We start from the raw sequence: 11128 nt of genomic DNA on the forward strand, positions 1-11128 counted from the left end.
TTTTTAAATCGGGTGGCGGGGTGGGGGTTGGGGCAGGGGTACACTCCCCCACCCCCGTCCCGTTTCTAAGCCGGGGGGGGGGGGGGGGGGAATTCCCCCTGCCCCCGCCCCAACCCCCTCCCCATTAGCCCCCCGCGGGGCGGGTGCCCGCGGTCGCCTGCCCCCATTGCCATCCCTACTCTCAAAGTTTCCAAAAACAAGGAATAAACTTTCTTGAATGAAGTGGTAAAACCAATTTAAAAGTTTTCAAAAACAAGAAATTTTCAAGTGGATGCTAAATTTTCTATTTATGTTATGAAGTTAGGTTATTATGATTTTTATTTATAACAGACTAAAGATAAGTTTCTTAAAAGAAACCCTTAGAAGATCAAGTTGATGATAGTTCGCAAAATGTTTAAAAGAAAACATCAAGAACTTCATTTACTCACATTGAAAATGATGTATTTAACAAAATTGATAATTAATTGATTTTGCAATGTTTTTATAAGATGAGTACTTGTAGGTCAATGAAAATTGATATTATTAAAAAAAAATAGAGTACTTATAGGGTACAATTATAAATGTTTTGCAAATTTATTATTTTTAGTACATGTTTAACCTATCATTAGGATAGTATTGTAAATCAAATCATACTGGATGATTTCTAGCAATTTGTCAATGAAACTTTCTTTTTATCCCCAAAAAAAATCTGTAAGGATTTTTTACTTTTTATTCTTATATTTTGATTTTTGCTTTGTAAAAGTTTTAATGTATTATAAAAAAAATAAGTTTTTTGTACTAATGTATTATAAAATAAGTTTAATGTAAGGATTTTTTACTTTTTATTCTTATATTTTGATTTTTGCTTTGTAAAAGTTTTAATGTATTATAAAAAAAAATAAGTATTTTGTACTAAAATTTGACCCCACTTACTATGGAGTCTTGGCTCCACCACTGATTGTAACATTTTTTTTATATAAATATGATGTATATAAGATAAAAAGATATATGGCTCAAAAAGATGAAAAAAAGTTTTTCAATTTTTCACGAGGCAATAGTAAGGGAGGTGGAAGAATACAGACGCATTTTCGTCTACTTTCAATCTTCAGTTTCGGTTTATTTATTATTGTTTCGATTGGAATCGGATGTAGCTTCAGTAGTCAGACTAATCTTGTGCAAAGCGCTGGAAAAAGAATGGTGCAATGTCCGAATACAACTCCAAAACAAGGAAGTGCTGAGACAAATCAAGCATGGTAAATCATCGAATGGCAGACTGGCAACGATCCTAGAGGATATCTTTTGCTTAATGTCATTGTTTCGAATGTGCTCTTTTTACTAGATAGTAATGATAATAGTAACACTATTGCTAATGTTAGCTCATATGCCTTAGGCATTTTGATGGATGAGGAAGGATCTTTTCCTCTGTGTTGCTGAACACAAGTTGTACAGCTTGACGAGCCGTTGCTCGAATTGTAAAGTCATCTTTTAGATCAATACAAGTAATCTAACGTTTCGAGAAAAAAAAAAGTGATAGTGCCCAAATTGGGGGATAATGAGTTTTGGGTAATAGAAGACCCAAAAGTGGGTGCTGAACAAACTCATAGTAGTACATCAAACAATATCAGTAGGTGTCATTACCCTCTCAATTCCACTGAGGAGTTAAAAACAAAAAAAAAACCCAACCAATTGGGTGGTTAGAACAACTAGCAAAAGTCACAAACATGTTATATTAATTACAACTTGGTGCATTAAGTACAAAAGAAAGTCAAACAACACGTGCTTCGACGTAGACTAATTTTAGCACACTTCATTGTGATTAACTACCGTCGCACATCAAAGAAGTTAACTTTCTCCCTACATAAGTTGGCTCAATTAGCAAGCACATATCACTTTTTCCAAAAGATAGTATGTTCAAATCCCATCGATGTGAGAGCTGTGTTAGTGGACGATCTATAAAAATCTCTATAAGTGATCTATTATCATGGATTACTTAATTTCCTATAAGCACACACGCCGTGCGAAACTAGCATGGCATTCAAGAGTTTTACAAATGCAATACAAGTTTTTCTTAGTCTCCGATACAACTAGCATGACAAGTTGCTCATTATTATACTATAACTAGTCCATCATATGTTACATCACACATTCTTATTCTAGTAAGACTAGGGAATTACTTTCCGTGCGAGGCGTGGGAGTGATAGACTTGTTGAGAAGGCAAATTTGTCTGTTGATTGTGTAGTGAATATTTTCTATTGAATCATATCTTTAGGCTAACATTTTATACCGAATAATAACTATAGCAATGCGATGCGATGCGAAGACACACTAAAAGCCATAAATCAATATATCATGATGTATGCTCCATAGAGAGTCATAGATTACAAATACACAGAACTCGATACTTAACCTAATATAGGATACTTGGTATATTGATGCAGAAAAATGAAAATAAACATCGTCAGTGAGTTGATTAACCAAAGTCCAAGTTAAATGGACTTGCCTACAATAAACCAAATACACAATTTGAACACTTAAAATAAGACATAAATAGGGAATATAACTTGAACTAACTACAGAGGCCGTAAACCTCAAAAGATTGATATTCGAAGTTATATATATACTTTTATATAATAAAAGTCTATTGCTAATTTGTGGTAGCAATTAAGCCGCTGCTAGGATGTCCAAAATAAGAGCGATTAAGCAGTTGCTGTGAGATCGAAGTAAGAGAGTCATGCTGCTTATCTCGACAAAGAAGTTGGAAACTTGGGAAGGCCACTGAGCAAGGTCTTTTATAGGAGCCCCGAAAGTAAGAAATTATTTTATTCTCATTAGTAAACATCTTGAAACAAAAAAAAAAACACATCAACAATAAAGTCCACTAAAGGAATAGTTCCTTCATCAAGTACTAAGTACAATTTTTTTTTTCCTTTTTATGAAGTACCAATTAGAACTTATTGTAGCATAAGAGAACAAATGGCTGGCTTCCATGTTATGTTGTAAAATTTGAAGCTTCAATTCTCTAAACTAAACTACTAAAACTCAAGATATGCAAACAGAAGGACTATCATTAGCATATATTGTTGTCTTCTATATGTGCTTAAAACGAAACCAAAACAGCAAAGGATAGCAATAAAGACCAATTTAGGCTCTGTCTTCTTTAAAAATGTAAATCAGCATAACTAAAGATTTTGCTAATTTTTTACTACATGTTGACATCATCTCTCTTCTGATCTACCATAGTGCAGATTATCCTAACGTGAATGTTGAAGATCCTGCAATTTTTCAAAACTGATATTTGCACGTACTAAAATGCTATCAAAATCCTCCAACCCAGCCAACAAAGCATAGTTGATATTTGAAGTTGACCAGAAGTTGTAGTGTCAAAGCCTAAAGTGCCTCAGAGATGTTCATGCGATACCCATTGAAGCACAACATTATAGAATCAGGTAATTAAAGAGAAGTCCATGTCCATGTGTAGAACTAGAGAAACTAATATAATAAAAACAATTGCAAAATGATTGAAGAGTGAGATATGTTAAAGTTATTATTCCCCCAGTTAGGATCCATCCATTGAATAATTCCCTTCCAAAGAAGCAAGGTATTGAACTTAGTAGTGCTTATCTGTGCCAAAAATTAATCAGTGTATGACCAACACCAACTTTCTAAAACCAAAATTGAATCAGAAACCAAATTATATTAAACAATCCATGATTGACTGCAGATTCTACTTATTGAGCCCAAAACAAGTGGAAAATTATAACCAAAATAGTAGGAGCTAGGAAAATATTCTTTAACTGGTCTTTGGTCGTAACCACGATAGTCACTAATAAGACAAATGCAGTAAAAGTCAAAAATTATGTTTCATAACAGATAATTGCTGCATAAAATTTCTTGGTTCCTTTTGGATTAATGAAATAGATGTTTCTAGGTCTATCAACGTATTGTTTCCAATGGCATTCATCCACCAATAAATCAACATACCACAAGACTGAAACAAAAGCAATCAAGTAATTAAAAAATACAGAGAAGGTACAAGCAATGATCAATCAGGCTCAGGTTTGTAAAAAGAGGAGACAAAATGGAGGGAGGCACCACCGTGGCTGCAAATTCCTAGTTACATATGCAAATGCGTCCCATCTCATCCCACATGCAATCTAGGTTGTCGAGCCAAGAAATGGGCTCCAATTGACCTCTATGCATTTCCCCATCAATAACTCAAGAAAAGATTTTCATTGTCATTGCCTAGAAATATACACAAACCTCAATGCCCAAAAGCAAAAAGGCATCAGTAAATATGATTATACAACAAAGCAGCAGTAGAAAGAAAGAATTAAGTTGGTGATGAAGCAAGTATTGCTATCTCAGCAGATTTTTCAGAAATAATCTCCAATCCAAACGAGCCTTATTTGATAACATTTCCAGTTTTTTTATTTCTACAAAGGGTTGTTAATTTCTTTCTTTTTTAAAAAAATAGTTGAAATCATAGGAATGAAAACAGAGAGCAGCAATACTTTGAAATCAAAGAATGTTTTCTAGCAGTCGGCTTTAGAAGGCAATGTATTTGACTTGTTATTATGAAACCAGTGCTTGAATCCTCTCAAGTATTCATTTACCTATATGAATGTACATCAGAATAACAATAGCAAGTACCAGAATAAGAAAACACACAAAACTATTTGAAAAGGTAAAATTGAACTGAATACCCCTCTCTTAGCTCTATCGCTCTTAGTCAAATGACACAAATGTCTAGTTTAAATGATATCGCAGATTGAGGCTTCTTAGGGGCTGACAAGTATGGCCACTAAAAAAATCAAAATGCCAACCCAAAAACGTGTTTACTAAAATTCAAACTAATATAGAAAACATTAGCATCTAAATGAAATGAGGTGAATACTACAAGCTTAGAACATGAGTTTAGGAGTTGAAGCAGCCTACATACCATATTCATGAGGAGGAGCATCATAATCATAGCTAGTGGCAATAAATGGTCCACCGGCAATCCTGCAAAGTTTGTTCCTCCGTGATATTGCCATAAAAACAAGAAACTAAGAAGACAATCACAACTTCAGTTATTTTGTAGGAATTTGAGCAAGAATAATTTTTAAAGCACTAAACTTTACATGTAATAGCTAATACCAAAAGCCATTTTTACAATAAATTTTGCAATAGAAAATGCCAAGTTTTTAGCCGAAAGGTAAGGTACCACACCTTTGAATTTAGTAAACCTACAAAAGAACAGACCAAAATAGAGTCGCATTCCTATTTAAAACTCCAAGATTTATGTGTAACTCCTTACAAAAAAGCAATAACTCACCAGCTAGTCTAGGCTTCTGTCCACATCTTAGCTTTATAAGCCTTATTTGGGGAGTAGCAATCACAGTAGAAGCCATTGAATGTATTTATTCGGGCAGAAGTACAATAGACATACTATAAGGATATTTATTATTCACTGCTTCTTGAACATACTATAAGGACGTATAAAAGTACAAGCTACACTTGTGCTGACATGATACAACATGAAAAATCTTATTTTATACATATCGTACTATTTAAATAAATAATCCCCATTAATTTTGGATTTCACATCATCTGCATCCTAAATGAAACATAAACTGAACTCAATGCTAAGCATATAAACTCATAGGAAATGTCTAATATGTCCTTGCACAGTTCTACTGCGCACCTTCAACATCCTTAAAATGAAAAGACCATCCTCAAGATGCATAACAAACAAAGAAAAACCAGCACAAAAATAGGAAGTTAGATATAAGAGACTCTTCCAGTTTAGCATAATTTAACGCAGAATTAATCATATGCAATAAAGCTCATTAAGGGAGAAATAAATTAAAACCAGATATTTCTTCTTCTTTTTTTTCCTTAAAAGAGCTAGTATATGGACATAAGTTCGAGAAGGCAAACTTACAGGTTTGTGAATATGCATATCTGATTAATGAGCATCGCTTTTGACAGAATTACCATTGCAGTTTATAAAAAGTTAGAGGATACCTTTTTAACTGCAACAAATTTTCCAAAATAACAATACTAAAAAGAAAAGTAGAACAAGGACAGTTTACTTGAACAATAAATCTTCTTTTTTGTCTTTTACAAAAAAATAAAAAGGAAGGTGGGAAGGAGAGGTAGAGGGGGAAACATACAGAGCACTTGCTTCAATTCGAGGAAGGTGTGGTCAAAGGAAAATTGAATTGGTAGAATTCAAACAGTAGTATGATGTGATAGAATGCATAATTGAAAATCTCAAATACATAAAAATAAAATACTCATAAAAAGTTGTAAAAAAGAATTCAACTTCCTTAGTCTCACATGGTGAGATTTTCTATATACTCTAACATAGTAAAAGAGTGCGAAAAATATAGTGAAAAAAAATTAAAAAAAAAAGAAAAAAGAAATGATGTTCAAATCATTAAACTCCAAAATTTTAAGAAAAACTAAGACTAATATCTACCAAAAGTAGTCCAACTTAATAGCTACAATTTAAGTATTCACGAAGTTGAAATATCCAAACAAAAGAAAGCCAAAGGTTTGCCTCTAAATTTCTTGGTAAAGGTGTTTGATTACTATACCATCAATACTAGAAATTTAGGATTCTAAGCATTAGAAACAAAGAAAACCTGATAGTAGCAAAACCAACAAAATAAATACCTATTCTGCAGGTACAACTTTTCATGGTATGACAATAAAGTAAAAATTTCTTTAGAAACAAGAAACACATATGACCTTGCAAATTTTTCTTGTAGGAGTATATGCTTAAGACGGATATCAAGGTGATGCGTGTACCTTATCAGAAGTAGATGTAAAAGCTTGAAGCAAGCTACTTCCTTCTCCCAAGCTCATTGGGTTCCTGTTTATCTCCTCTTCCATCTCCTGTTTCTTTGCTTCCTTCACGTCCAAAATATCAATAAGGAAAAATATAATTCTTTTTTTTTCCAAAATCAAGAACATAATCACAAAATCAAGCCCTTTTTGAAAAAAACCAATAAAAAATTAAAAGCCTTTTTCTGCAAGAGGAGAACCCATTGAAAAATTGGAACTTTTTTGTTCAAAAAAGAAACCAACAACAAAATAAAAAATTTGAAAAAATGGAGACCCATAGGCATTAGAAACCACAAAGAAATGAGAAACAAAAATTACACATTACAATCACAGGGGTAGACAAAATTTGTAAGCTAAAAAATAATAGGGAGATTAAAAGGGGTGAGTATCGCACCTCCAAAGGTTGAGGGGAGAAAGGAACCAGATTTCTCGGTCTTTTTTTGTATGTCTCCTACCCTTTTCCTATCTTCCTAGATCCATGCAAGTTGAAATCAAAGAAGGGAGGAAGAAGACTATATAAATTTGCAAGTTCAAAAACATGCTGGCATACACCAAAAATTTGCAAAGAAGCAGAGCTATAGATTGCAACATAAAGAGTGTGACAGCCCCACCTCACCCTAAGGTGAACCAAAGGGTTCGGCGGACCGCCTGCCCAACTCTCGCTAGAACTATGGAGTCGATTCACACAAACCCAACATAGTACGCCCGGAAACTACTAAGGTGAGAACATGCCTACCAAACTATAAAATCATAGTCTCAACGGAATACATTTAATAGACAAGGTTAAACACTTATACATATATTTACATTGAATTCTTGAACAAATTAACAAACAGTGCGATCCGAGGTACTCTTATTACACAAAATACAATTAGGGTTTCGTTTTCAAAAGAGTTTAACAACATGACACATATACTAGCTTGGCCCTTTTCTTCCAAAATTGTGATTTTCAAGTTTGTCCCCTGTAAGGAAAATAAAAGCAACAGAAAGGGGTGAGTTTACGCTCAATAAGGTACCAAACATATAGGGGTAAAATCATGGCCTTTCACGTTTAATCAATCAGATACATATACCAGATATAAAGGAAAGCATTTGGACACAGTGATTCAAAGGGAAATGATACAAGTGGCTCTCAGGAGCCAGATTTCCATTTGTAGTACTTGATCCGAACCCGTTGACTCTCCGTCAACGTAAATAGACCCAACATATTCGTAGACCCCACTTTACACCAATTTTCGTTCACCAAACATACCCTTACCGGACCCGAACTCCATTCAGGAACAGTAATGGTAATACTCGAGTATACCGGAATCAAGAGTCTCAATACCCAAAGATCCCAAAACAGACTACCGTGGTTCGTTATCTAATCGACCAAATCCTTGCCGGCCCGACTTGAGTAACTAGCTATAGGTGTTGAGTTCAGAGGTCACAGAAAGGTCGTTGGATACCAGCCTCCAAACGACGTTCGAACAGATTCAAATACAGTTAACAGATTATACACAGTAAATAGGCATATGGACAGACAAGAGAACGAGTGTGATAAAGTACACCCTCATCTCAAACAGAATAAACAGATAGTGCAGTCATTTAAATCGCAGATTGCAGAGGCAGAAACCAGGTTAAACAACAAATGAGGGGAGTGGTACACTCACCGGTTCAAGTACAGATACTTCAAAAGTTTTCACTTCAAACTGGCTTTAATCGCCAAGAAATTCTAAAATCATCAAAGTAAAACAATTGAAGGTTTCACATCCAAAATCGAGTAAACGGAATGTACGAGTAAGGCTCGACTACATGTCGTACGTCTTTCCAGGTTAAGTACTAGCACAAAAGAATAAAATATGACTTTTGAGCAAAAGATAACAGTTGATCTTAGGGTTACAAACAACCCCAAAACCCTTCATTTGTACTAAGATCAACTCAATTGAAGGAATCGAGTAGCCCTAAAATTTTGGGTAGCATGCCCTCTGTATTTATCTATTTTCCCAACCACTTATGGCTTCATTATTTCCCTCAATCAATCCCAAAGTCATACGCAATATAAATTCATCACAACAGCCATTCAATAGGCTCAAAGTCATTCAAGTACAAAATTTAACTAGGAAAATGACCGGAAATGAGCTTTAAGCTAGGAAACCAAAAAGGCAGATTCACCGCTACTTAGCGTATCGGACCTAACCGAAACCACGCTTATTGGATTGAAGTACAAGTTATACCGTTTCGAAACTAAGACAGAGGGCTATAACTTTGATGATGACCACTCAGTCTAGTTCTCATCCTAACTAGGTCAAAGGTACCAAAACAACCCCAGATTTTCCAGTTCGAAACTCACTGTGAAATTCCACTAGCAGTCCTGATTCATTCAAGCATATCTCAGCACACACAACTCCGATTCAGGTAATTCTAAAGCCATTTGAAAGATAAGATACAAGGCTATAATTCTTAGGAAGACATTGACAACCAAATCAGTAGTATTCCCTGTCAAACTAACCAATTACAGAAGCTGATTATCAGTTTTGGACAAAAACAGGGCAGCAAGGATATTTTGGTTTTTTCACAGGCTACGTTACTCCGATTGGGCTGAAATTTTGCAGGCAACTACAAAACATCATTCTCTACAACTTTTATGTTTTGTGATAAGCCTAATTCGGCCTCTAACATCACAAACTGGAACCGGGCAGAACTGAAGTTTGAATTTCCAGAAATCTGAAATTTGGGCTATTAGTGCATACCACTACTTTTCTTGCTTCATCCTTTCATTGTTTTCCTCTTAACCAACATACCAAGTGTAACTCTAACTAAAATCATGAATCAAAACTTTAACAATTAATCACACACATGGTAGGCCACTTAACCAACCCAACTACCACTTCACTAATTCAAGAGATTTAGCCATAGAAAGCATCCATACAACTTCTAGTTTACCCTCAAACCTTTAAATACTTAATATAACACCATAAAAGCAAGGATTAAAGATCACATACCTCTTTTACAAGTTGATTAAGTCACCCAAAACAACCACCAACCAAAAGCTTCAAGGCTTGAAGATCACACACTAGAGTTGGATGGATTTCACTCACTAACTCACTCCTTCACTTTTGATTTTTTTTCCTAAGATTAAACTAAGAGTAAAAAGCAAGAAAATGGAGTTTCTTCTTCTCCTTTGCTGCTCCAAGATGGCCGGCGAGCTTATGAAGGAAATGGAGCAAAAAAAATGGTTTTAATTCATCAAATTCTTTGGTCAAATAAGTTACATGGTTGGTGTCTTGCCACTTGGCACCATCTTGGCCATTCTCTCACTAATCTTTGCCAAATCATGTTCCTATCCTCCAATTCTTTCCCTTATCTTACTAACACCTAGTAAATTAATTCCTGTAAACAAAACTTAAGCTAATTGGCCGAATTTTATCGAACTTACCGCACTAGTGGATCCCACATCCGATATACACTCTTAAAATCTTATAAACTAACTTATACTCGGAAAAAATGATTTCAAAACCATCTTTACTCGTAAAAATTATTTTTGCAATTTTTCGAATAAATAAAATGTGGAAAAGTGTGCAATTAAAAGAAAATAAAACCTAGCAATTAAGAAAATTACGGGTCTCACAAAGAGCCTCCAATCGTTTAGAAAAAGCTTAACAAAACTAAATTTCACAAAAAAAAAAAACCAACCTAGAAATCAAATCAGAAGACCAAATGATGAATACGTAAACACAAAATAGAAGAACAAAGAGCTACTGAGAAGAAAACTAAGGATTAAAAGTGTGAATGGTAAAATTACGTCTTTCAAAAGAGCAAATAGAAAATATCTAGATTGTTGAATTATCGAGGTAATATTTCGTTTGCATCGTAAATACATTTTCTAATTCACCTTTTTATATTTTCATTTACTTTTTTATCTTACATACATCACATCACAAAAAGTACTATAATAATTATTTTAAATAATATTTCAAATAATACTCTATCCAAATACAAATGATAAATAGTCTAGCCAAAGAGCATCTCAAAGGACAAAGGTGTAATTAAAGCTTGAACAACACTATTCCTTGATTGAACTTTTCCATCTTATCTAATTAATACATGTATAAACACAAGGAACAACCTCATATACTTCCCTCGTTCAGATGATGCATATAAAGCCCACAATAATCATTCTAGCCAAGAAACATGCAGCTGCCTCTAGTACGCAACGCCACACAAGTAGCAGCCACCGAACTAAAAAGACCAAAACACCCCCGGCAGGAGCTGATAAAAGCTGATGAAAAAGGTGTGAACAGTACCCAAAAACATCTTCTTATAATACTAGGTGGTC

The 11128-nt window shown here is 34.4% G+C and overlaps 1 long non-coding RNA gene across 5 annotated transcripts; it reads right to left on the reverse strand.

Annotated features, from left to right (window-relative positions):
• Nucleotides 1-2300: 2300 nt before the first annotated feature.
• On the reverse strand, nt 2301-9987 carry LOC113713500 (uncharacterized). Of its 5 annotated transcripts, XR_003453550.2 has the most exons (5): nt 9795-9987; nt 7205-7280; nt 6775-6876; nt 4919-4980; nt 2301-2765 (listed from the first exon to the last, which is right to left on the reverse strand). It is a non-coding gene; the product is annotated as an uncharacterized lncRNA (long non-coding RNA). The 5 variants fall into 5 exon arrangements; XR_011822681.1 differs by having other exon boundaries at nt 4919-6876; XR_003453549.2 differs by having other exon boundaries at nt 2382-4980.
• Between the last annotated feature and the right edge of the window lie 1141 nt (nt 9988-11128).

This window comes from Coffea arabica, chromosome 10c (genome assembly GCF_036785885.1).
Source record: "Coffea arabica cultivar ET-39 chromosome 10c, Coffea Arabica ET-39 HiFi, whole genome shotgun sequence".
In the NCBI taxonomy this organism is placed as follows: domain Eukaryota; kingdom Viridiplantae; phylum Streptophyta; class Magnoliopsida; order Gentianales; family Rubiaceae; genus Coffea; species Coffea arabica.